Genomic DNA, 24,904 nt, shown 5'->3' with positions numbered 1-24,904 from the left:
CTTTACACATAATGACTTATTTGTAAATGAGGATACCTTCTCTTTAAAATGCATGTCCATTCTAAATAAAGTTCAAGCAATCAGGGTAATTTTCACATTGCAGGAAGACAGGAATTCTTTGGATTTGAGCTCAGAAACAACAAATCTATGTTGTGATGAGTATGCAATCTATTGCATAATTAAACTAATTAAAGCAATTAAAGCAAACTTGGTTCATTTTTCCCAGGAGCTTTTCACTCTCCTCTGCTTTTTTTGTCATATATAGACTTACAAATAAGGAACATGACCAAAAAACTAGAGTGTGCTCAAAATCTTTGCTTTTAACAGTATTTTCTTAATTATCTGTTAGCATTCTCATAATTGATTCAAGAAGATACATCAGGAAAATGTACAGTTATTATCTTTAAAGTATTTATAGTATTAATGTGCCACATATATGTTAAAATAATTATGATTTAAAAAGAGCTAAAGAAATTAGGTGCCCCAGTTGGAGTCCAAAGTATGAATTAGAGAGAGATAATAAAACAGAGACACAATTGACAGATAAATGTCTCCACATCTGTATCCACACACACACACACACACACACACAGCAGAAATGCAAAAAGAGCTGTGTGTAGGGGTTAATTATCTCACTTAAAAAGGCTTAAATGGACATTGTAAAGTCAGATTACAGAGATTTTCTTGAGGCTCTTAGGTGCTATTTTTAGTGATCTTTGAATTAGAAATTTACCGGCTCCAGACTTGTAAACAAAGCTTCCATCCACCTTCTTATGTAAAGGATTTTGTTGGAATTTTCAATTAATATGCATTAATCTATGTGTGTGTGTGTGTGTGTGTGTGTGTGTATGTGTGTGTGTGCATGTGTGTTAATGAGAATGCTACATTTATCATTTTACTCAGATGTGATCTGTGATTCCAGGAGTTCCCTCTAACAATACCAATTGATGCATGCTGATCCTGTGCAACTCTTGTCTATGTTCTCCCACAATGTTGACCACATGTGGGGAAGGACACTCAATGTATCATAAGCATTTTTCATTTTCTCCCAACATCAAGAGTGTAATAATGCAACACCAACACTTATCCCTTACTCTTGTTACGTGATCAACTCATCTTCTTTTCCTGACGTATACACTACTTGAGACATTTTTTTGGAGCTGTGTTTCAGCTACCTCACATCTAATATGCCCCTAACATTTCCTGTTCTTTGGAAGCAATAATGTTACACGATTCACTATCACATAGCAATATAAATAGATTTTTAGTATTGAAAAGATAACTTCCTGAAAGCAGAACAATTTGCTTTCTTCTCCCTTTTTAAATGTAGACTTAGCTTATATTATCTACTTTTTGTTCCAAATACACATTTTGTTGGACAAACTCTATAGAATTACATTGCAAATTTATAATTTTACTCCAAAATCATTATTATTCCCTAGGAAACACCATGAATAGAATAAATTGGTTTATTTGCTACCTCTAAAACCCTGTGCCCCTCCTATCAAGACTTTTTCAATTTTGGGTCACCAAGTCACTCTATTCACTCTTCAGAAGTCTATATGGTATCCTTTTTCTCTAGCTTCTTCACAATTTGTCATTAGCTATTACCAGAAGATAAAATTATATCTACCTGACATATTTTCATTTGAAATATAATGATAATGAAAAGATTAATAATAAAATTCTTCAGTATGACTTCATAATGTTTATTTGCCTCCCTATATATTTTATTCTTTGATTCTTATAACCATGTGCTAGACATTTCACCAAAAAGGAAACTGATTTAAAAAATAGCTGAGTGACTTGCCTAAGATCACATAATTAGAAAGATTTGAAGTTCAATGATATTTATTTAATTTAATTGGAAATAATTAATGACCAAAACCACTTTAAAGCCCCAAGGAAATGGTTCTCTAATGATTTGACATGATGTAATGGTAATGTAATTTTGAATTTGAAGATCCTTTTTGTGTTGGCAAAAGTAGCAGGTACTTAACACTTAGTGACCAATAAAGCCTGTGATTGGGGGAACAGAAGGTATGAACTCCTGTCTCCTGTTAACCGACATAACCAGAAAGGGTTGCTTGAAGAAAGTAGGTAATACTGTGTATATAAGAAAAGCCCCAGAGAAGCACAGTCAGAATTTCCTTGAGACCAAGATCTGGTGGAAGAACAGCTACAGAAGAATGGAAAACTGAGTCCTGAGAACTTGTGGTGGTGGTGGACCTTCTTCTGAATAGGATCCCAGGAGCCCAGAATTCAGAACCAGGAGGCCCGGAGCCCAGGTAATTGAAGCATGACTGGGATGCTGAGACTGTTTGTTTATGGCTTGGTTGAGCCTTGAATTCCTTGGAGCAGAAATAGTGAAGGATCTGACATGGACCAGACACTGTGAAGTTCAGTGTGGAGCAGGACCTGGCCAGAGAGCTGGTCAAGGAACTGGGAGCTGTCTGCCATTGAACTCAGGTGACAGTCTGGTGAATCCAGGTAGAATCTTGGACCGTGGAAGGGGATCCAGGGAATCTGAGAGCAGGCCACAAGTCAAGATGAAAAGAGCTCTCCTTGGGTACTGAGTAATTATGGAATTATAGTTTACTAGTGACCTAAGGGGTGGAGGGTTTTCTGTATGATACTTAGTAAGACTTTGCTGAATAAGAGACTGATTTGTAATTTGAGTACTTTGACTATTGTACTTTGAAACTAATGATAAGTGACTGATTGAGTTAATCAAGACTTTGCCCCAAGAGTGGAAGGCTTTGACTGTGTACTTTGATACTACTGATAAGTGACTGATTGAGTTAACTTAAGAGTAGCTATTTTACTTTGAGACTATGTTGTGAATATTATATTGTGATCTTCTGTGACAAGTTGTAATATAGTGAATGCTGTATTTTGAATTATTCTGTACCTTGATTTTCCATGGATGTTTTGCTTTTGTTATGGAATAGAGTGATAACTATACTGAGTAATCAGAACCATAAAAAAGCTGTTCACAGTAGCAGTTTTACTGGAAAGCTTCTGTGCATGACATTACACATGATAGATGGGTTTGGGGAGATATTTTGCATACATTTGTTTCTTTAAAATAGGTCATATTAAAGTACTCTAACACCTTCATATACAAAGAGATGTTTATATCTAAGTTGATAATATGGCATCTCCCATAAAATTCTACTCCAAAACCTATTCATGGTGTGGAGGTCATCCTGGATTCTCAAAAGCTATGCCAGTAAAGCACAAGTCTATATATATACAACTAAAGTAGAAAGCCTTCATGCATGGACCCATCAATGGAACTAACCTGCATGAGAGATATTGATTTCCCTCCCCAGCAATGACCAGAGATGATGAATGATTTGGTCATATAAAGAAGTCAGCAAAGTATGTCCCACAGTCCAAATCTGACCCATCAAGAGAGATTTCTTTTAACAAAACTATGAGTTGTAAATTGCTGAATTCTAATTTAAGGCAATGAATGTTATTGGTGTTGCCCTGCTTAAAGACATCATGAGTCTTTTTCTTTTGAAGTAATGAAATGTGTATTTGTGCTGCATGGCATGAAAGCAGGTGTCTGTTAGAAGGGTAAGTAGCCTGGTTTTACTTTTCATATTTTAAATGTCAGAAAATATTCAAATTTAATTTATTTGGGTGTTCAAACAAAATCTAAAAGCAACTCTCAATGACTGCTAAGTCCAAAATCATGTAATTATGGATGTAAACTGAGTTAGTAATGGATCATCAAAAGTTATCTAAAGAGAATTCTACATAAATATTTAAATTACTTTATATGTTTCCCACCATCGATTGTGCTTAGGACACTGATCTCCAAGACAAAAAACTGAGCTTCAGTTCTCTCCTCTGATATATACTAGTTGTGTGGCCCTAGACTAATTATTGATCTTCTCAGAGTGGTAAACAGTTCTCTAAATCTATCAGCTGCAGAGAAGGAACTTTGTTGGAAAGATTTTTCTCACCTAAGTGATGCCTATGCTAGTAAAACCAAAGGTCAAATTTAAATTATTTTGCTACTTGTTTCCATAGATTGTTATATTTGATCAAAGCCTCTATAATACACCTACATTATGAATTAGAACATAATTTATTTTACATAATCAACATAAATCTAAAAAATATATACCTTGGCTAGTGAAGGCAATTTATAAATGATTATAAAATTAAATTGAATAGAAATTTGGGGATACATTGGCCAGAAAGACTAAAGTAGAATAGAACAGTATTTTAGAGCAGGAGCAAATATTAGGAATAAACTATGTAAAACTGATCATTTTATAGGTATATAAGGTACAGAATATAAAGTACAAAGAGTTTACTTGATTTGATCAGCCAAATTGTTAGGAGGAGCTAGGATTAACACCATTTTTTTTTCTCAGTCCTATCCAGTTCTCATTCCAAAGAACTATACTACCTCACTTTAACATCACTAAAAATAACTCACTGAAAATCTGAGAGCTAATTTGATCACAGTGTCAAAGCCCACCTACTAATTTCAAAAAGAAATACAGACAACTAATCTCTTCTCATTAAAATGCATTGATTTGTTAATAGGTGAACTGTAAGGTGCCTTGGCAAACAAAAGGAAAGGACTGGAGAAAAAGTGACACAAGACATACATTTTGATAGTATGGGATTATGGGTAGTGGGATTTGAAAAATTTGGATATTGTATTAATAGAGGATATATTAATAGATCCTTCCAAGAATGACACAATTATGATTCTTAGTTAGCAAGGGACAGGTATTGGAGTAATGAGTAACATAAGCAGTTGGACAAAAAGAAGAAATGGGGGGTATATACTTTGCTAGTTTCTGTTAGGACTGTTTCATAGTTAGCCTAAAGTATGCTATGTAAGTATCTGGGGACTTGCAAAACATATTTCTCCAAAAACACCACCCTTAGCACCTTATTTCCTCTCAGTGTTGGCAAAAGAACAATGGAGAAAGTCTAAATTCATTAGTTTTCCATCCCTCTTCTGATGATTTTCTCACCCCAATTCCAATACATGAATTAGTAATTTCATTAGCTAGGGCAGGTCACAATTAATTTATCTTGTCTTCCCAGATCTAGCCCAATGTTTCTTTACAGTCAACTAAATAAATTATCATTTACTTTCCTAAATTAGACATAGACAGCAAGGTAATATGGTGGATGAAGAATATAAAATGCAAATAGGATATATTTGTCCAGTCCCCAAATGGTTAGAAATTGACAGAGCTAGAGCTAAAACCAAAATTTCCCCATGCCTCTTCTTTTTGATGCAAACAATGAAGCTCTTTGAGCTGGTGCTATGCACGCTGAGATCAACAGGGTGCAAAGAAACAGCAGCCTTCGTGGCAGCAATGGCTCCTGCACAGAACACATTCCACAATACTCATTCCACAGAAGCCCATTACTGCAGTTTAACATTGACTAAAGAAAAACCTCAGTGAAAAGCTGGCCTCAGAGCCAGGAAGACCTGTGTTCAATTTCTGACTCTGGCACATTAGGCACCTTGGTGTAGTTGAAAGTCTGTTTGAATGCCACCTCAGACACTTATCAATTGTGTAGCCCTGGGACAGTCATTCAATGTTGTCTAGAAAATAGTAATATATTAGCACCCATCTCAGGTGTTATAATGAAAATTGAATGATACAATGCATAAACCTTAAATTGCCATAATAATATTATTTTTATACCAATAGCTAGCATTTATATAGCATTCGCTATGTTCCAGGCACTGTGCTACATGTTTTCCAGTTATCCTCTCATTAGATTTTCACAACAATCCTGAGAAGTAGGTGCTATTATTATCTCCTTTATACTGATGAGGAAACTGAGGCAAACAGAAATGAAGTGATTTGCCCTGGAGCACACACAGACACCTGGGGTTAGATCAAAATTTAGTTCTTCTTCACTCCAAGATGGACACTGTGGCACTTTGCTGATGTTATATTGGCTGGTGTTACACAGTGATAGTCACTGTATAAGTCACTGCTAGTTACTTAACCTTTCAGTATTATATACAATAATCTAAGACTTTCACATCCCTCTAATTATAAATAAGTGATCCTATGATTCTCCTAACTATAAGTTATAGAAAAGGTGCTGATTTCCATTGTTTGAATGACTTTCTGATACCAGTTAAGCCCATTCTTAACATGGACATAAATGGACATACTTATAAACTTCTAAGTTTGTTGTAAAATTCCCTAATGTTGTTTGCAGATGAAGAACTTTTTATGATTACATTTGCTTTGAGGAGCTTCTACAACAATATTCTGATACAAATATTATTAATCATAGAGTGATATTAATTAGATCTGGGAGGAAACTTGGAGATAATTTCATTTTAGAGATGAGTAAATCAAGGTTTAGAAACACAATAAATAACTTGCTTGTCAAGACAGGTGGTTAGCACTGGCCTTGAAATTAGGAAGACATGGATTTAAAATCTGCTTCATACACTTGCTAGCCACAATCATTCCATTTAACCTGCAATGATATTCAGTTTGCTTACCTGTGAAATATATTAACAGCACACACAATGGTTATTGTGGGAATCAAATGATAGCATGTAGGAATAGAACTTAGCAAATCTTGAAGTAATTATATAAATGCCCACTATTATTATCATCCAATATAACAGTAATGATTGCTCTTAGAAATTTTGAAAATTGTTCTTTATGGTGGATGGTGGTCCTATTCACTCATGGGATTTACTAACAAGGTCAGTTTTCTGTGAAGTTTAGTTTGACAGGTCTATTTCCTGATAGGTTCATCCCATAACTCAGGACTGGGATAAAAAAAATATATCTGCAGAGATTATATCATAGTCCATTTCACATGGATTGTGAAGTGCTTTTCCCTGCATTATTCTTTAAGAAAGCAATTGCATTAGTTATAATAAATATCATATAACCTTTAGAACCCCAGAATAAGAAGCTTAATTATTTTGTGAGAGTTCATTGGTAACAAACAAAACATTATTTTGTTGTTGTTGGTGGTGGTGGTTTTGATATATTCAGTTTTTATTTTACTCTGAAATGTGTAAACTCTCTTTAAAAAGACTATTTCAATATTTCCCCCTCAGAATCATCATGAGGTTAACAAGGCGGGCAGTTATTTCAAGAGATCAGATAGAATCTAGAATCTGAGGGGAAAAGACAAGAACTCATAATTCAATAGGGGGAAGTGGAGAAGAGGAGAGATCTACACTTTTTCTTGAACAATGTCTTCATGCCTACATACCGTTATATTTCACATGTATTGTTAAAGTTTAGTATTTTTTTTTCTTTTTCATAGCTCTCAAACCACTTTCTATCCAGGAGAGGAGAGTTCTGCAGCAGTGAAACTCTTAAGCAGAGCAATGAGCCAGAGGTAAGGAACAGGGAGGGAGATGGAAATACTTCCTTTTTCAGAATGCTTTTTTTCTAAAAGAAAAAAGGAAAGTAAAGGGGAAAAAGAAAACAGGAGACTAGGGTTGCAGAAAGCTGAGCTAGACAAAGAGCAGGAATTTGATCAGAACTGATCTCCTATAGTTCTCTCCTTTTTGATGCAAACATTGAAGCTCTTCGAGCTGATGTTATGTACGCAGAGATCATCAGGGAGCAATGAACCAGCAGCCTTCGTGGCAGCAATGGCTCCTGCACAGAACACATTACACTTGGAAACGGCTGAATGCTAGTGGGACACAGAGTCCAGTGGGATCCACACCCACCCTAAGCCTGGAGAATGCTTCTGCGGCTGCCACCTGCAGCTGCTGACCCAAAGTGCACCCCAGTCAACTCGGAGGCGCCCACCTCTTGGGGGCTGGTATGCAAATTAGATACGTCAGATGGAGGAGGCGTGACATTCCAGGGTTGAGTGGCAGCGGCTCTAGGACGAAAGGGAGGGGGGAGAACCAGCTTGGTTCAGTGACTGAGACAAACTGGAGGTGAGAGGAGCTGGTGCTGTCCAAGGAGCTGCTGGTGCTGAACCACAGGACGCACTACCTTTCTAGTGCTCCTGAGCCCCAGAGACAACGCCCTCCACCATCCCTTGCACCTTGAAGAACCTCTCTCACTAGCACACCCAGATCAACTCGATAAAATTGTATCGGACCTGGGAGACTTCTCAGTTCATCACCTGGACGCCCTTTCAGGCGCTTCATCGGAAATTATATAGTTTTCGACCAAACTGCTTTAATCTCTTTTTTTCCCCCAACAGATAAGGTCCGTTGCTTTTTTCTTTTTAAATTGTATTTTATATATCCACGACCAATAAGTGCGACGACAACAACAAAAATTTCCTTGAGGACTTTTATTACTCTTAATATCAGGTAAGTCGAATGATTTTTAATGAATATTACTGTATTAAGTGGGGAGTACAGTCAGAATATAGGCTTCAAAATAAAAAAAATGTGAAGTTGTGAACTATAAGTCTTATTCTTGGATGATTGCAGAGGGAACATTTGGGGAGAACAGTATTTAGGGCTCATCATTATCCGCAGAAGCATTATAATTTTTGCTGTTGTAAGAGGATCTAGTCACATTAATCAAACAATGAAAGCCGAGAAGTTCAAGGCTTTCTGCATTTGTAAAGTTAGCATCATCTTGTTTCCTCTAGCTTTTTAAATGAAAATATTGGTCGAACACCACTTCCACCATAGCACTTGAGACAGGAACTGCCTTGGGTAAGCAATGAAGAAAATATTAGCAAAAAGCATTAAATGAATCAACCAACAAGTTGTTCTAAAGGAATGTCACCTTAAAATGTTATTTATTTTCAGTGGGCAAGATTCTGTCTAATAAATATTAGCTCTGGGATCCATATCAACCTATCTGGAAAGTGAAAGTGAGCACTTGAAAGGTTTTAAAGCTAAAGAACTGAGGGGGATATCCCTTCTATACTTGACTGTGTGCTTTTGGCTGTGCAGTAGATCCAAATGAAAACTTGGGAAACTTAACCTCTTGAGGACTCCCTACTGCAAGGTCAATGTGTGTTTGAGAGTTGGGGGTTGTTTGTTCTGCTATTGAGTGGTGAATGTCAGGCCTTCCCCCTGGCTAGTAGGAAATGTAAATGGGGAGTTCTGATTTAATAATACTGTATTAGATTGTATTATAGTCACTGCTGCTGCTGGTAATTGAATGGAACTAGGAAGTGTAGGCTGAAAAAAATGCCTCGCTATTTCAGCAATGTTTAACCTTTTGCATGCTCAATACAGAGCTTATCTCCACTTAGGGGATTTGCTATGGAAAATGTGTTCCTTTTGTAACTTGGCAGTGTGTTTTGAGAATGTATAGAGGGTGTTTCTATGAGGAAAAACACTGAACTGGCAGTTTAATCTAGTAGTAAGAGCTTATATAAGAACATTATTAAACCAGTCCTCTATTTCTTATTACCATGCATAGCTTTATTTGGTATAAAAAGTAGGTTTGCCTCAGGAATAGAACTCAGATATACCCATTACCTATCTACAATTCAGTTACAATGGGTCAACTATGGAACATGATTGGAAAAAAAAAAACCAGGAGTAAAGCTAACAAACAAATAAAAACACCTTAAACTTAAACTGTATTGAGACTGGCAATTAAAATTCTGCTTTTTGATCTTTGGATAACATTTTTTTCTATGTGTGAAATGCATAACTGTAAGATGTCAGTTCAGCTCTTGTTCATGCTTCCTTTTCTCAGCATTTCAGAAATATTTAAGCTTAAATTGAAATTTTGGCAAATTTGTAAGCCATTTTTGAAGATTGTCTTCTAATTGTGTTATTGTTTAGATAGAGTTAGATGGCTGTAACCTTGGAATCATTTAACATTTTTTTTTCTGATTTTTTTCTTTTGTTAACTGTACAGACACTCATGTCTCCTGAAGTTTTTTGAGATTTTTTTCTGAAGTTGGATAATGATGCATGAGCTAAATGTTAAATTTATGTTCCTGTACACAATGTGCATGCACTTCCATAAAGTTTTCAGTAAAATATTAACATATTTAACTGATCATAATTACAGTATGCAAACTGCTTTGTATTAAAGAGGATTTTTAATTGTTATTAAAGTTTAATCACAAATAAGAAAAGATGGAGAAAATGGCCAAGTGGGCCCAGAAGTTTGTTTAAAGTAAAAGGGAATGCCTTTTACCTTCATAAATTCAGAATTTTTAAAACTAATTTTTAAATGTGTAAGTATTCATGCTGAACAAACTCTACTAAATTATGAAACTTTACTTAGAAAATTTCTTGTCTTTATTTGGGTCTTTAAATCATTTTTGCAATGGTGTTATTTACATTAAACTTATGAGAAATGTGCTTGGGGTTAATTTTATATAAATCATCAAATAACTGAGTTTAAGTAATTCATTTAATTTAAGTGGAGAATCTTTAGTCTCATATCTTGTATTCTTTTTTACATAAGCATATTTCTTGGATTGCTAAAGTCCTGAAATCCTTATTCAAAGTTCAATGTTGTCCCAATATTACTGTTGATGAAATATAGAAGTATGCTATTTGAGTTGATGCAGTTGAGATCAAATTACATTCACAAATTTAATGTTTCTAAATCTAGTTTTCCCTATACTTTTATATTGGTTGTCTGAATTTTTCTGTATTATCAACTAATTCACAAAAGGAAGGGGTTGAGGCTTTGTTCACATGCCCAAACTCACAGTTGAATGGAGGGAAAATGGCATCATTGATAAAATTTAAAATGTCCAGTTTTTGGACTCCAAATCATATTCAAATATTGTGCCACTTCATTGTTTCCTTGCTGCATTTGACAGAATGAATGATAGTCTACCTTTATTATACATATATTTTCTTGTAAGAAATATGTACCCTTTGGAGTTAGAACTTGTTATGTAAAATTCCAAGAATTTTTTTTTGTTGTTACCACAGAATCTTTTCCATCTCCTACTAGACCAAAGGATCCATGAGGGTAGGAGTTATGAGTTGTTTGAGCTAGGTATCTCCCCAAGCCCTTAAAAATTTTCCATGAAGTAGATTCTTAATAAATACTTAATAAATTTTATCTGATGAGTTGATATCTTAAATGAATTTATTTCATTATCAAAGCAGTACAAATATGAAGGTTATTTTTGTTTAAATGAAATGTCTGCTTTCCAAAATGATTCTTATCTGCTCTGTTTTTTGGTCAGTTTTGGTCCCAACTCCTGTGAGACTATGGCATATTTGAAATGAAATATTCTTGTCTAAATTATTTTCCTTGCATGATGAAGTCATGCATACTTTCTGTGAATAATCTAAAGTTTATTAAATACTTTGAGCTTCTTATTAAAAAGATTATATAGAAATCCTTAGTGTTTATTTCTGTTCATGTTTATTTCTTTTTTGTTCTATTTGTTAGAATGACTGATTAAAAAGGGTGTTGGAGTTGACTTCACAGGACCTAGATCCAAACCTCAACTCTGTCATTTATCACATGTGTGATTTGGGGCAACTAATTTTATCTCTTTTGGTCAACAAACAGTTTCCCCATCATCAAAATGAGGGGTTTGGTTTTGATTACTACTAAAATCCCTTTTACTTCTTTATCTGTGATCACATGATCCCAAAACACAGGTTTGTCATGAGGAAAGGCTTTTTTGTAAACCCTGAACTGCTACATGAGTGTGAATTTTTCTCACTATTATGATTATTAAATATGAAATAAATTGAAATAGTCTAATTAAAATAATTATATAACTTTGTATGATCTATCATTAGCATACTGTTCAATTATTTAAGTGGGCTTATGATTTGCAACATAGTTATCCTGTATTCCTCCCTCTTTTAACCACACTAATAAGATAATTTAAGCATATTTCATGGATTTAACATATGGCAAAATTCTAAAGACTTGTATTAATTATTAATGGCAAATTCTGACTACTGTTGTTCCATAGTAGCACCTACATCTCTACTTCTTATTTTAACAAACAACCTTAATTACCTATGATTCAACACTTCCAGTGGCCCATGGGTATTAATCAAGAAGAAGTGTGCTGTAGTATCCCTTGTGGACTCCTCTTATTTTCCAGTTTCTTTGTTATTTCCCAGCAAGTGAATTGGTCCCTTTGAGCTAATTTATATCATCATGGTGATTATGCCTTTAATACATCAACTTTTATAGTGTTTCATAAAATACATTCATCATAGCATGTAATCCATTTCAATCTAAGTCATATTAGAGCACAATAACTAAACATTAGCACAAACATTGCAGGATTGTGTTCACAGTGTTTTGTGGAGAGTACTGTTGAATATCCATGCAGTAGAGGGAATGAGAGTAATGCATAGTCTAGAACATTGAAAAATCCCCAAACCAAAGATGGTCTATTACATTATTAAAGAAATTGACCTTCTTAATTTTGTTTTACTGAAGCTAGCAATAAAACTAGTTTGAGTACAGTTCTATTTTGATAGAGGAGGCAGAACAGAAGAATGCTACATATCAGGGGGTAAATAGATTGGAATTAAAAAAATATCTCATGGATAATCCAGAAAATGGAAATACCACTTGTATATCATCAAGAAATTACTCATTTGATCCTGAAAATGTAAAATTCTATTTTTCTGTTAATAAAAAAAAAGATGAAATAGAGGGGATCAGGGCAAGCATATCTCAGTTCTAATTAAGCACATTCTACTAGACATAATCCTAATGAAGGTGAAGATTCTGAATTTGTTTTGTATCTCCATTATAGCATATAGTATAGTATCCTGCACATACTCAGTGAATTATTGTTGGATAAGTAAGTTCTTCGAAACTACAATGGAAATCACTAACATTGTGTGTTGAATTTACTTTTTGTCAACTTACTGAGTCACATGTTATAGTAATTTTAACTCTTCCAATTTTTAACTTCTTGCTTTTTTAAAATAATTAAAGGCAAGAAATTAATGTTAAATTAATGGAGCTTCTGCTATTGCATTAAGTATTTCTCTAATACTGAGTACTTAGTTCACTTGCATGTCAATACAGAGAATGTTCTTCATAATCATAACTGTTTCATAATAGGGTTAGTCTATGACTTTCAAATGCAATCTAGAAGGTTTGGAAATGATATCTTTTTTTAGTCCATTGATTTTGCTTTCATAACTTCCTTGTAAATGACAATTAAGGGAATACTTCCCTTCTAGTGCTTCTGTTTATTCTTTTTCTTCGTGTCATATTGGAGTATGGTAAACACTATTTAAGAGTCCATAATACCAAAATTACACTTAGAAATTTGAACCATTTATTTCAGCTTCCCAAAGCTAATTATCTGAATTGAACTGAACATGATTAGGATAAATGAAACAAATTTCCATTTCAGAGCTTAAAAATTCCTAGGAAGTCAGTATCATGGGTGCTTCATGGATCCTTCTCTCTGTCTCTCATTGTCTCTGTCTGTCTCTTTCTGTCTCTCTTACTCTTCAGAATATAAAATAATGTTTATATCTACAGGTGTCTGCACATAGCAGATGCTTAATACATTCTGGTTTGATTAAAGGGAATTGAATCTTTCTAATTATAAGCTTAAAGGCCTATCTCCATTGACCATGCTAGGCAGAGTTTTCATGTATGACAAATCATGCCTCTAAGGATGCCCTAAAGGAATGTTATATCTTAGCTCATGGGGCATACATTTGATTACCTTCTAGGGATTATTGATCTCCACTAACCCTTAGTTTATCTATGATGTGTTGTTGAGCAGGACACACACCCATATTTACGTATATATTGGGGTAGTTAGGTGGCACAGTGGATAGAATGCTGGACTTGTGCAATCAGGAAGACCTGAGTTAAAATCCAGTCTCAGACACTTCCTAGCTGTGTTGCCCTGGGCAAGTCACTGAATTTGGCTTCCTCATCTATAAGATGACATGGACAATGAAATTGCAAATTACTCCAGTATCTTTGCTAAGAAAATCCCAAACGAGGTCACAAAGAGTCAGACATGACATCAACAACTGAACAACAATAAAATATATAAGATATCATCAATAAAAAGTTAATACAACTTTATTCAATATGGTTAAATACAAAGTAGTTTGGGAAGAAGTCAGTTGGGGGAATCAGAAAAGGATTCAGAAGTTGGTATCTGAGCTGCACCATAAAAGAATAAGAAGACTATTTGAGACAATGGTATGGGAGGAATCGAGGGTTCAAATGCAGAGACGGAGAACTGTGGAACCAGAGTTAGGAGGCAAACCTTTGTCTCTGACATTAGCTCATTTTCTTACAATAGGCCTTAACTTTTCTCAAAATAAGTTTCTTGATTTTCCAAATGTAGATAACATTTTTACTAGCCAATTTATGGAATTGTTTTTAAGGAAAACACTTAGTAAAAACTTTGTAGTGTTACATTAGTTTATTATTTTGTTGGGAAATAGCAGGTGGGTTGCTGGTAGTTATTTCTAGCTTAGTCACAATAGAATTCACTGGGTTACATGTAGCCTTCACAGCTTTTTATTGTCTTGTGTATCTGACAAAAAGAGGATGACAAATATTGAACTATGAACTAGAATTCTGTTTTCTTATGTCTAGGTGCTTCTGTAGAGTATCATTTAGACATCCAATTAAATCTCTTACCAAATTTCACCTCTGGGAATTATACTTGTTTGTAAGTTTTCCCTTGGCACTCCCCTAGTCTAATGTGAATGAGTCCACCAAATCATTATATCTTAGCAACTAATAATAGAGCAGCAGCACAGCATAATGGAAGGAGTGCTGATCCTGAAGTTAAGCCTGCCAATGACCAATGTGTCCTGTCATAAGGCAATTTATCTCACTGAACCTCAATTTTCTCACCTGTAAAGGGAGGATAATACACCCTAAACTACTTATATCACAGGTTGTTGTGATGAAAATACTATAAAGTACTGCAGAAAATTATTATTTATGCTAAAATTGTTCATTAATCTCAAAAAATTCTGAAAAAAAATTCTGCTAAGCCTGAATCATATAATGCAGTGCTTATGAAGTCTTTTTTTTCTTTGCACCTGAAGTAATATTTTATTTAGTCATATCCATCATTTGGAAAATACTAGTTTAGCCAGCTGATTTAGAAACATGAATGGTGGTTGGCAAAGCTAATACTGATTGTTTGAAGTGGGTTGAAGTTCACAATTTATTTGCATTTGAATTTGGTGTCCAGCAGAGCTTTTTAGAAAGACCTTGAAAAAGAATCCATGTATAAAAAAGTGCTTCAGAAGTCCTAGAATGTATTAGGACAAAGCTCTGAAGCACAATACAAAGACTTTTTTTTTCTATAAAAGCACTTTTATTATGAAATATATTTATTACTGTAATATATGCAATATAGCCTTCAATTTTATTTAGATGTTATTAAGGCTGTCCATATCTGCTGTTATAAATAGAACATTAATAGAGGAATGTTAATATGGAAAATTTCTTCCTGTAAAAGTTGAGTCAATTACTGTGATTGGTTTGTCTATCATAATGAGATTATTTATAGATGGGGGTGGGAGAGTGGAAGATTTGTTAGATTTGTGACTCTACTTTGTTAATTGAAAAAAATCTAAAAAAATTAGATCATCAGAGACATAGAAACTTTGATCACTCTAGTATTTAACAATTAAAAATTTCATTGTATCATATTTCTTCATCCCCACCTTCTAGCAAAATGCTTTTGATACAACTGTAACAACAATCAATTATATTGAAAAACATTTCAAAGTGAGGCAAAGCACAGCAGATTTCTTTCTGCCCCACTGAGAAGTTTTACAGCGAATTTTTTTAGACCAGGACTTGGAGACCATCATATGGTATCTTATAAGGATAATATGTTTAAAGTTTAATCCTATCTGATACAGCAGCAAGGTATTATTAGACTTTCAATGAAAAATATGTGTGTATTTATACATGTGTGCCTGTGTGCTGTATAATACGGAAAAGAAAAAAAATACTTGATATGAGTTTAGTTATTTGGTTTCACAATTGGAATATTATCTATATTTAGCATTTAGGGATGTGAAAACATAACCCTTCATTGATAATTCAAGTAATTGATTAATTATTTATTAAGCACCCACTGTATGATAGGTGAATATGATATGCAGCTTTTACAAACAAAAAAAAGTTTTTGTCTGAATGAGCTGATGAACAATAAATAAATAGATTAAATTAAGTGTACAATATATTAACATATAAATACAAAGTAGTTTTGGGAGTGGGGAGAGCACTAACAAGTGGGAGCATAAGGAAGGGCCTTGAGACTTGAAATGAGAACTGTGACTGGAGTAGGGAACTTGAAGTTTATTCCTTTTTCACAAGGAAAAGAGCACCTAAGAATGAGGAGTAGAGAAGTGTAGTACTGGAAATTAAGAAGACATAATCTTGTGAGCAGATCCAGGAAAGAGAAGGGGGGAATTATTCAAATATTTGTTAAGTGCTTACTGTCTATCTGGCAGTGTGCTAAACACTAAAGAATACAAAGAAAGTTAAAAGACAGTTCCTATTCTCAAGAAATTTACAATTTAATGAGGGGGAAAAAAGACATTCGAACAACTATGCACACATAACCTATAAAAAAGATAAATTCGGGGGGGGGGGGAAATAAGGGAGAAAAGACCCTGTGATTGAGAGGGATCAAGAAAAGCTTCCTGCAGAAAGTGTATTTTAGCTTGCAGCCAAAGAAAGCCAGAAAGGCCATGGTGAAGCATTGGAGTGAAGTTTAACACAAGCAAAGACCACATTCTGTTTTATACAATAGACCATAGGGACAGAAAGAGGAAACAGAAGAGGATTTAAGAAATATATTACTCATGGAGATATGAAATAGTAGTAGACATATGGTAAAATTTTCTCTTTCTTAGAAGTATAATAGATTTTTTTTTAACTTACCTTAGTAATAGTTTCCCAAAGATACTAGGAACAGATGTTTTTAACACTGCAATGACGTTTGTTCATCATTCAACAAATACTAAAAAACAAAACAAAACAAAAAAACCAAAACACTTTCTATGCCCCTAAGTGAAAGATATTGTATCATATGTGGTAGATGATACAGAGAGAAATGAAATATAGTCTTTATGTTTGTGGAGTTTACAGTCAGTTACGATGTTCAGATTAGTAGATATTTTTTGCCACAATAGATCATTAAATAAAACAATACATTTCAATCTTATTATATTAACAGTGACCTTAGTTATAATTCTTAATGATATTATCAAAATATATGACTTTTTGTTTTACCCTATTTCTGGAGTAATCTTATCACAGATCTAGTGTTCTACTCTTGATATCTTTGGGAATGCAACCCCCTGACTTTAGCACATCCTACTGAGTAGTTCTTAGACTCTGCTTTTATGAGACAATTTATCTTCTAGTTTTTCTCCTGTCATGATAAATCATGACTTTGTGTTTAACTCTTCCTGGGTGGGGCTCCAGTACTTGTATGTATTCATTTTCATAATGTCTATCCCTGACCTTTTGTTTTCCCTTGCCATTAATTGTGAATATGCACTTTTCAAAAGTTGGGGGATTTTTAAAATATTAAAGTATTCTATCAGAAAGTTTAAAGTTATAAGGAAAAGAATCCAAGTATCTTATATGGAAATTAGTAATTACATATACTAGTAGGTATGTGTACAAGGAAAGGAAATGTGGCATAGGATAAAGTGTTGGATTTGGAGTCAATAGAGGTGTGGGCTTAAATCCTGCTATACTTAATAGATGTGTATTGCTAACAAGTCATTAAGCTTCTCTAACCCTCATTTGCTTTGTTGTTTGTCCTTAGCTCAAAAAGAACAAAGGGAGGCCTTGACTTTTTTAAGCTAAGGTCTTTTCCAGGTCTCAATTTGTCTGAGGCAACACCACCCATTCAGTAAAGACTAGTTAAGAACTGAAACAAAAGATAGCCTAGTTTTCCTTCACAAAAGAACCAGATTGTTGTTCATCCTTCCTTCTCTAAGAGGATCAATGACATAAGGACGGTAGTGTCTTGACTTGCAAGTGAATTGGATTTGAGTCAAAGCTGTGCAGTCATCAGTCTCACTCTCTCCCTCAGAGTCATCAGAGTCCAGTGGCAAGATGTAAGTCAGGATGACTGGCAATGGCCCCAGATATAGTGGAAAATCTTTGTCTTTTCAAGCTAAGGTCTTTCCCCTTATTTGCTTTACTGTTAATTGTAGAGTTTGCAGTAGGTAGTTTGCAGCAGGTGACCTCTACAGTTCTCTCAAACTTTAAGTCTCTGACTCTCTGCTCTTTGTTTTGTTCATTTGCAAAATGGGGATCATACCTATATTGTCCAAATGAGATCATATGTGTTTAATACTGTGCAAACCTGGAAGCACTATACAATTTTAATTACTATTATGTCTACTTTAGGACATAGAGTTACAATTCATTATATTGGCAGCTTATTCACTAAGTTCAAGAATTTACATACATTTTTCTCCCTGCTGGTAATTTTTGAGTCTACTGGGACTATCTGTATGTATTGTTTTCAGAAACAGAGGTGAATTGAGGTAGAGTTCCTACATTTCTTTCTCTAGTTCATTTTATAGTTGAGGAACTGAGACAAACAGGGTTAAGTGACTTGCCCAGCAAAACCCAGATACTAAGGATCTAAGACCAAATTTGAACTCAGAAAGATAAATCTTCCTGACATAAGGCCTGGGACTCTGTTCATTATGCCACCCAGCTGATCAAAGGTAGAGCATGTCTCCTTAATTCCTTGTCTAGTATGTCACCTAATCCATTTTATCTTCTCCTTGTGTGTCACCAAGAAAGAGTAGGGAGAGTATAGATGGCCAGCAATGACACCCAGCACTTTTTAAAAATCTATTTCCATGACTTTTTTGCTTTTTATTACTGTCTTTGAAGGCATTGTTACTCCTCATGTGCTGGTGATAATGGTAAAAATCCAAGCGACAGATTTAGATTTGCATAAGTGTCCCCAAGAGCCATTTTTGGGTTCTGAGATTTTAATTGGTGATTAAATTTTTTAAATATTGACCTAGAGGGGAAGAATGGTACAGTGGAAATAGTACTCATCTGGAGTTTGAGATCAAACTCTATCACTTTTGTCTATCACAGCACAGGATCTGGCACATAGCTAGCTTTGTGACTGACAACTGTGTCATTTTGGTGAAGTCATTTAACCTTTCTAGACCTTGGTTTCTCCTTTTATAAAATGAGAGAACTTGAACAAAGGGCCTCTGAGTCCCATTCTATAGAATTCAACATCTGATGTTAGTTACTAGAAAAGTATTGATTCACAGACTATACATAGAAACTGTCAGGAATGATAAGTTAGATCCTTATTTTATCCCAAGCAGTATTAATAATTTTAATGTGAATGCGTCAGGCTAGCAATTATGGATAATTATTAGTATTAAACATGCATATCAATTATTTACATATAGTCACTTCCTTATTATGATGTGCACTTTTGTTTAACTAAAGGAAGCTAACTAGAAGATCTCTACCTTTTCTTTCTGCTGAGTAGATTTATCAAGCTCAGAGTGGCAAAGATGACCTAATGATATAAAAAAAGTCTCCTAGCTGTTTTTGATTGTTCCCCTACCCTTATCATCCTGTTATCGGGGAATCAGGCCTATGAGCACTTGACCAATGAATAACTGACCAGTGAGTAAACCTGTCTTTCCATTGTCAGAGCTACTTACAACACTATTGTCCTACATGGGCCAGTGAATGGCCATCAGTTCTGCCCATATTTGTATATACTCTACTGGTCATTGACTACACAAATGAACTGAAGATTCTCCCAGAAGATCAAGATATAGATCTATCAAGCAATGAGACTGTATTTTACTTTGCTTTTTCTGTACCATTTGGGTGTCAAAACTGGAAAACTAAAGTTGGAAGACAAGGGGTATCTCAGATCATAGGAATATGTAAAGTCCAATTCATTAAAGGGGGTCTCATCCCCTTTAATGGATCTCTGCCTCAATTTATTTTATTGTATGTTGAACATCTTTGAATCCCACAAAACAAAACTTAATTTAAAACTTCTCAAATGTAGTTACAAAATGCCAACACTTTTTAAATTATTTTGCACCTCCCCTCCTTCCTTCCCTCCAAATATAGACAAATTCATAAGGTTAGTCTTTAGCCTTCACTCCTCATTCTCCCTCATAGTTCTCACTTCTTTTAGATTCAGATATTAATTATGCTATTGTTCCCAAATCTATAGTTCAGGAACTCCTGGCTTCATAGAATTTCCTTCTCCTATCTGCTATCACCAAAACTCCATATGTTCTATTCTGGACTGGTTATTTTCCCCAAAAACTAGTGCCTTTATCCTAGGTTAGAATTATAAAATGTTAGAATCATAGAGTTAAAACTCATCTCAAAGGTCATCTAGCCCACTTTCTTTCCTCTCATATGCCACCTTTTCCCTAGTTACACAGCATCAATACTTGTTATTTAAATTTGACTCATTCCTTCACACCTTATATCCAGTGAGACACCAAGTACTATCTATTTTCTCTTTGGAGAATTTGTCCTTATTTTCCTCTTCTTCTACCCTACTCTAAGTCTCTCATGTTTCACACCTATATTAATACAAGAACTTCTTTCCTATATGGTCTTTTTGACTTGCCACTGAATCTTCTTAATTTAATCAGTTATGAAGAGTGAAAAATGATAAATCTTCCTGATGTATGGTTTTTTCCCTTATCATAACACAGACCTCTTCAAAAAAATAGGGATGGTCTCCTCTCTACTGATGTAACCTTATTTCCTAACTCATGTTGTTCTATGTTCTCAATCTACGCATGTCTGTATAAAATACACGTCATACAAACATAGACTTATAGCTGTAAGGAACCCAAGAGATCATCTTGTCAAAAAGAAGAAAAGAGGAGCAGATAAAGGGGAGCAACATGGCATGGAGCAGACCAGTAAGTTTGGGTGTAGAAGCTGTGCCTCAATAAACTAAATCAGAAACTCAGCTATTTGAACTGAAAGACCCAGTGAGTTCAGTTTTGGTTACCAGTAAGGATGAGGTAGAAATTATGGTAAGAGCTGTAATTTTTTGAAGGCAACTTAGTAGGTCTTACATTTTCTCCCTACCCTCATACACTGACATACAGAACACCCCACCCGTGAGGTAGATACTGCAAATATTACATCCATTTTATAAATGAGGAACTGAGGCTCATGCTTATCTAGCATATAAGGTTTTTAGGTGAGATTTGAATTCAAATCTCTGCTAATCTGAGTCAAATATTCTCTTCCTTCCATAATATCTTGACTACTGTCTAAATGTACAAGATGGGTTCATATCCTCAGATTTTCTTTTCTATATATACTTTATTTTTTTCCAAGAATTTATTTGTTTCCTTGCTACAGGAAGACCCATTAAATGTTTTTTAATTACTATTGTCCCCTTTCTTAAAAAAAATTAAAGTTAATGAATTATTAAAATCCATGTCTTTAATAAGGTACATTTTTCACAAAGAGGAAAAAATACTTTGCATGCAACATTTATTTTGCTGAATTCATGTGATCTAGGAAATGCAAATCAAGTCAAGTTAACCATCATTTATTGATTACCTGCTAGTTGCCAGGCACTATGACAAAGAAAGGTAAAAAGTCAAATCAAACAACAGCAAGAAAAAAATAAAAGCAAAACTCTCAAGGAGCTCAGTGTCTAATGGAGGAGACAACTTGTAAGCAGCTGTGTACAAACAAGATATATCCAGGATAAACAGGATAAAATTGAATCTATTTCAGTAAGAGCATTATGGGGGATCATGAAGGTTTCTTATAGAAGGTGGGACATTACCAAAGACTTGAAGGAAACCAGAGAATCTAGGATGCAAAGATGATGGAGGAGAGAGTTCCAAAGAATGATTTATTCTTTTGCCATTTTTTGCAAGAAAAATTTCATGGTTTAAAAAAGGTGATTATAGTCACACATTATGGCACCTGATTTGTGTTGTGTTTTTTTTCCCCATAACAAAACCAAACAATTAAAAATTGATTTGATTAAGTCTATTTTGCCTGGAAATGGCCTTAGTGATAAATTTCAGATACTTAAGTACTGAGAATTCAGTGATGTACATATGTTTGTAATGAGGAGAATTAATTGATTTCTAGACTCAGATATTATAGATGTGTAATAAAAAAATTGGGCATCAGCCTTATCAAATGTTTAAAGAATATACCCAACCTATGTTCAAGTCTTACCTCTGACCCATACTGACTGTATCATTAGTACTAGGCAAGTCGCTTAATCTCTCAATGCTTCATGAAACTTCCTAAAATGATAAATTTCAAAGAAAGCTCTGATATATAATGGCAGGGTAAATTTCCTTAATGTGTGCACCTCATTCCAATGCAATTACAGTTCTGATCCCACATCTGAAAAATAAAACTCTAAAGCATTTTTCCCCCTTCTGGATTGATTGCTTTCCTTGATTACTGTTCATAATCCAAATCGTTAATTCTGTGTTTCTGGAATTTAGCACAAATCCTCTTGCACAATTTAGGGGCATTTTGAGGGAAATATTAACTTTCATGAACACCAAGGACTACATATATAATTCTGCTGAAAGATCAATTTCGCTTAATCCACTTTGTATCTAAATTTTACTTAATGGGAAAGTAATAATCAAACTGAAAACAGGCCTGTCCTATTTTTAATTTATTCACTACTATAAAAAGTGATTTGGAAACTATTTGAAGTCCATTTATATTTTACATTTTAATTAAGTAATTTATTATTGCTTTTTCCTGCATAACATGGTATGAACTGCTATGCAACATTTTAAGTGTAACCTGATCTGTATATTTGCTTAGAGAATTTCATATTAGCTAAATGATTCTGCTGTCACAGCCCATCCATTTTCTTCACCATTTGAATACTGACAACACTTAGCAATAGCGAACAGTGAGCAGTTTATCCAGGAAAAGCAGGCCTGGATAGCTATTTGATATTTGATAGCATTGACTAAAGGAATTATTGTTTTACACTATATCCAGAAAAAATCTAATTTAGAAAAAAAAAGTCAGTGTTTTAATCTACCAGAGAATATAAAACACCAAAGGACCTCTTGTTTTGTTTTTTAGTGGGAGGAAATTACTAATGTGAGGCAACAATGCATTCTCTCTACATCATATGTGAAAATCTAACTTTTTTTTATCCCAGTGACTTAATAACCAAAGTTTTCAAGGTCCAAATTACTTGTTTTGTCTAAACATTTCAATTAATGGTATAAGATCATTCAAGGTAAACAAAAAAAGCAATTTATGAAATGCAAACAGTGCTCTGTGTGGATTTTGTTGTCTATTTGTACAGCTCAAAATTCTGGACAACTTCAAGTATGGGTTACTTTTATTTTCCTTGAAAACTTTAGTGCTTACAAGCCTCTGTCCTCTCATGCTTCCAGTTTAGCAAGTTGGTAGCTTTTTGTATCATCAATTACATTTATCCCAGATGCTCAGGCATTAATACAAGCAGGAAGAAAACCAAAAGTGAACAACAACAAAAACAACAAAAAAAGCTCTTACTGCTTTTTGTTTTGTGCACATGCTTGAAAAACTGCTTGGATGGATTAACGCAGCAATTTAAATGTCCTCCTTTCCCAGAGAGGGTGACATCATGGAAAGGCTTAAGGGAAAAAGAAATAGGGTTAATGAGAGCCCACTTATAATGTTCCCTTATATGTAACCTTTGTGCATTTGGCACAACTGATTGTACTAAAATAGAAAGAATGGCTTGGAAAAAGTTAAGGAAATGTCACCATATTGATTCTCTGCATTCTTTTCCTGTGCTTGTCTTTTTGTGTTTGTGTGTGTGTGTGTGTGTGTGTGTTTCTTGAAAGCCTTAATTAAGTTGGCCACAAAGGAATATAGATGAGAAAGGCCACATTAAAGGAAAAAAAATCCTTCCTAACTGTTCCCTGCTACACAATTGTGAAATGACGTTGTTTTTAGAAATCAAAAAAAGGAATTCTTTAATTAAACATCTGTAAATATTTTCCTTTTTAGCAAAAATAACCTGTTTTGCCCATTTTCCTTGAGGTGTGGGGTGAGCCAAAAGACTGTCTGTCCTTCATTTTGTTTCTTTGTCTATGGGCAAGTATTATGGCTTAATTGAGAATGACTGCAGTACTGCTGTGTGCCCAGCTATGAAAACGGCTAGAACAGGACTGGACACATCATTAATTATATATGTTTTGCTGAACATCTCAGTGAGGTTTATAACTATTTAAAAACCAGAAGAGGGAGTCAAAGAAAGCCTTAGAGACATATCTTGGTATTACCTTCCCATATGTTTCCCTTTTAATTCAGTTGCAAAAGATGAAGATAGTTTTAAACAACTTGATAAGGTTTTGTATTTCATTTTGTATTGTTTTACTTGACCTCTCTGAATGTCACTTTTCTGAACTCTAATATTAGCACAGTGGACAAGATGCTTTTTAAGACACCTTAAGTTGTTGACATTCTAAGATCCTGGGATTCTGGTATATTAATAATGGTTATACATCTGATACAGCCCTGTATAGTAACCAATACTTTCTTTTTAAAATTTATTTATTTTTAAAAAATATTTTATTTATTTATTTTTAGTTTTCAACATTCATTTCCATAAGATTTGGTGTTACAAATTCTCTCCCTGTCTTTCCCCTATGCCTACCCTAAGATAGCAAGCCTATTGAATACCCTTTACCCAATCTACTCTCTCCGATATCCTCCCCCATTTCTCCTCTAAATTTCTAGTAGGGCAAGATGGATTTCTATGCCCCAATGCCTGTATATCTTATTTCCCAGGTGCATGTAAAAAACAATTATTTAACTTTGTTTTAAAATTTTGATTTCCAAATTCTTTCCTTTCTTCCCTCCTTACCCACTCCCACTGGGAAGATAAGCAATTCAATATAGATTATATATTTCCTATGGAATCAAAAGAAAAAAAAATTCCTATGAAAAAAAAAAACAATTCAATA

The 24,904-nt window shown here is 34.4% G+C and overlaps 1 protein-coding gene across 1 annotated transcript in view; it reads left to right on the top strand.

The window, feature by feature from the left end:
• Positions 1–7,757: 7,757 nt before the first annotated feature.
• Positions 7,758–24,904, top strand: part of FSTL5 (follistatin like 5) — a 1,185,743-nt gene continuing 1,168,596 nt past the window's right edge. Inside the window, exon 1 of the mRNA XM_069097493.1 lies at positions 7,758–8,317. The gene's annotated coding sequence lies outside the window, so the exon portion shown is untranslated. The remainder of the gene's footprint in view (positions 8,318–24,904) is intronic.

This window comes from Petaurus breviceps, unplaced genomic scaffold (genome assembly GCF_028583685.1).
Source record: "Petaurus breviceps papuanus isolate PSGF00001 unplaced genomic scaffold, PetGlider_PUasm1.0 126, whole genome shotgun sequence".
Classification (NCBI taxonomy): domain Eukaryota; kingdom Metazoa; phylum Chordata; class Mammalia; order Diprotodontia; family Petauridae; genus Petaurus; species Petaurus breviceps.
The sequence above is the reverse complement of the archived record's forward strand: the minus strand, read 5'-3'. Positions and strand labels throughout refer to the sequence as shown.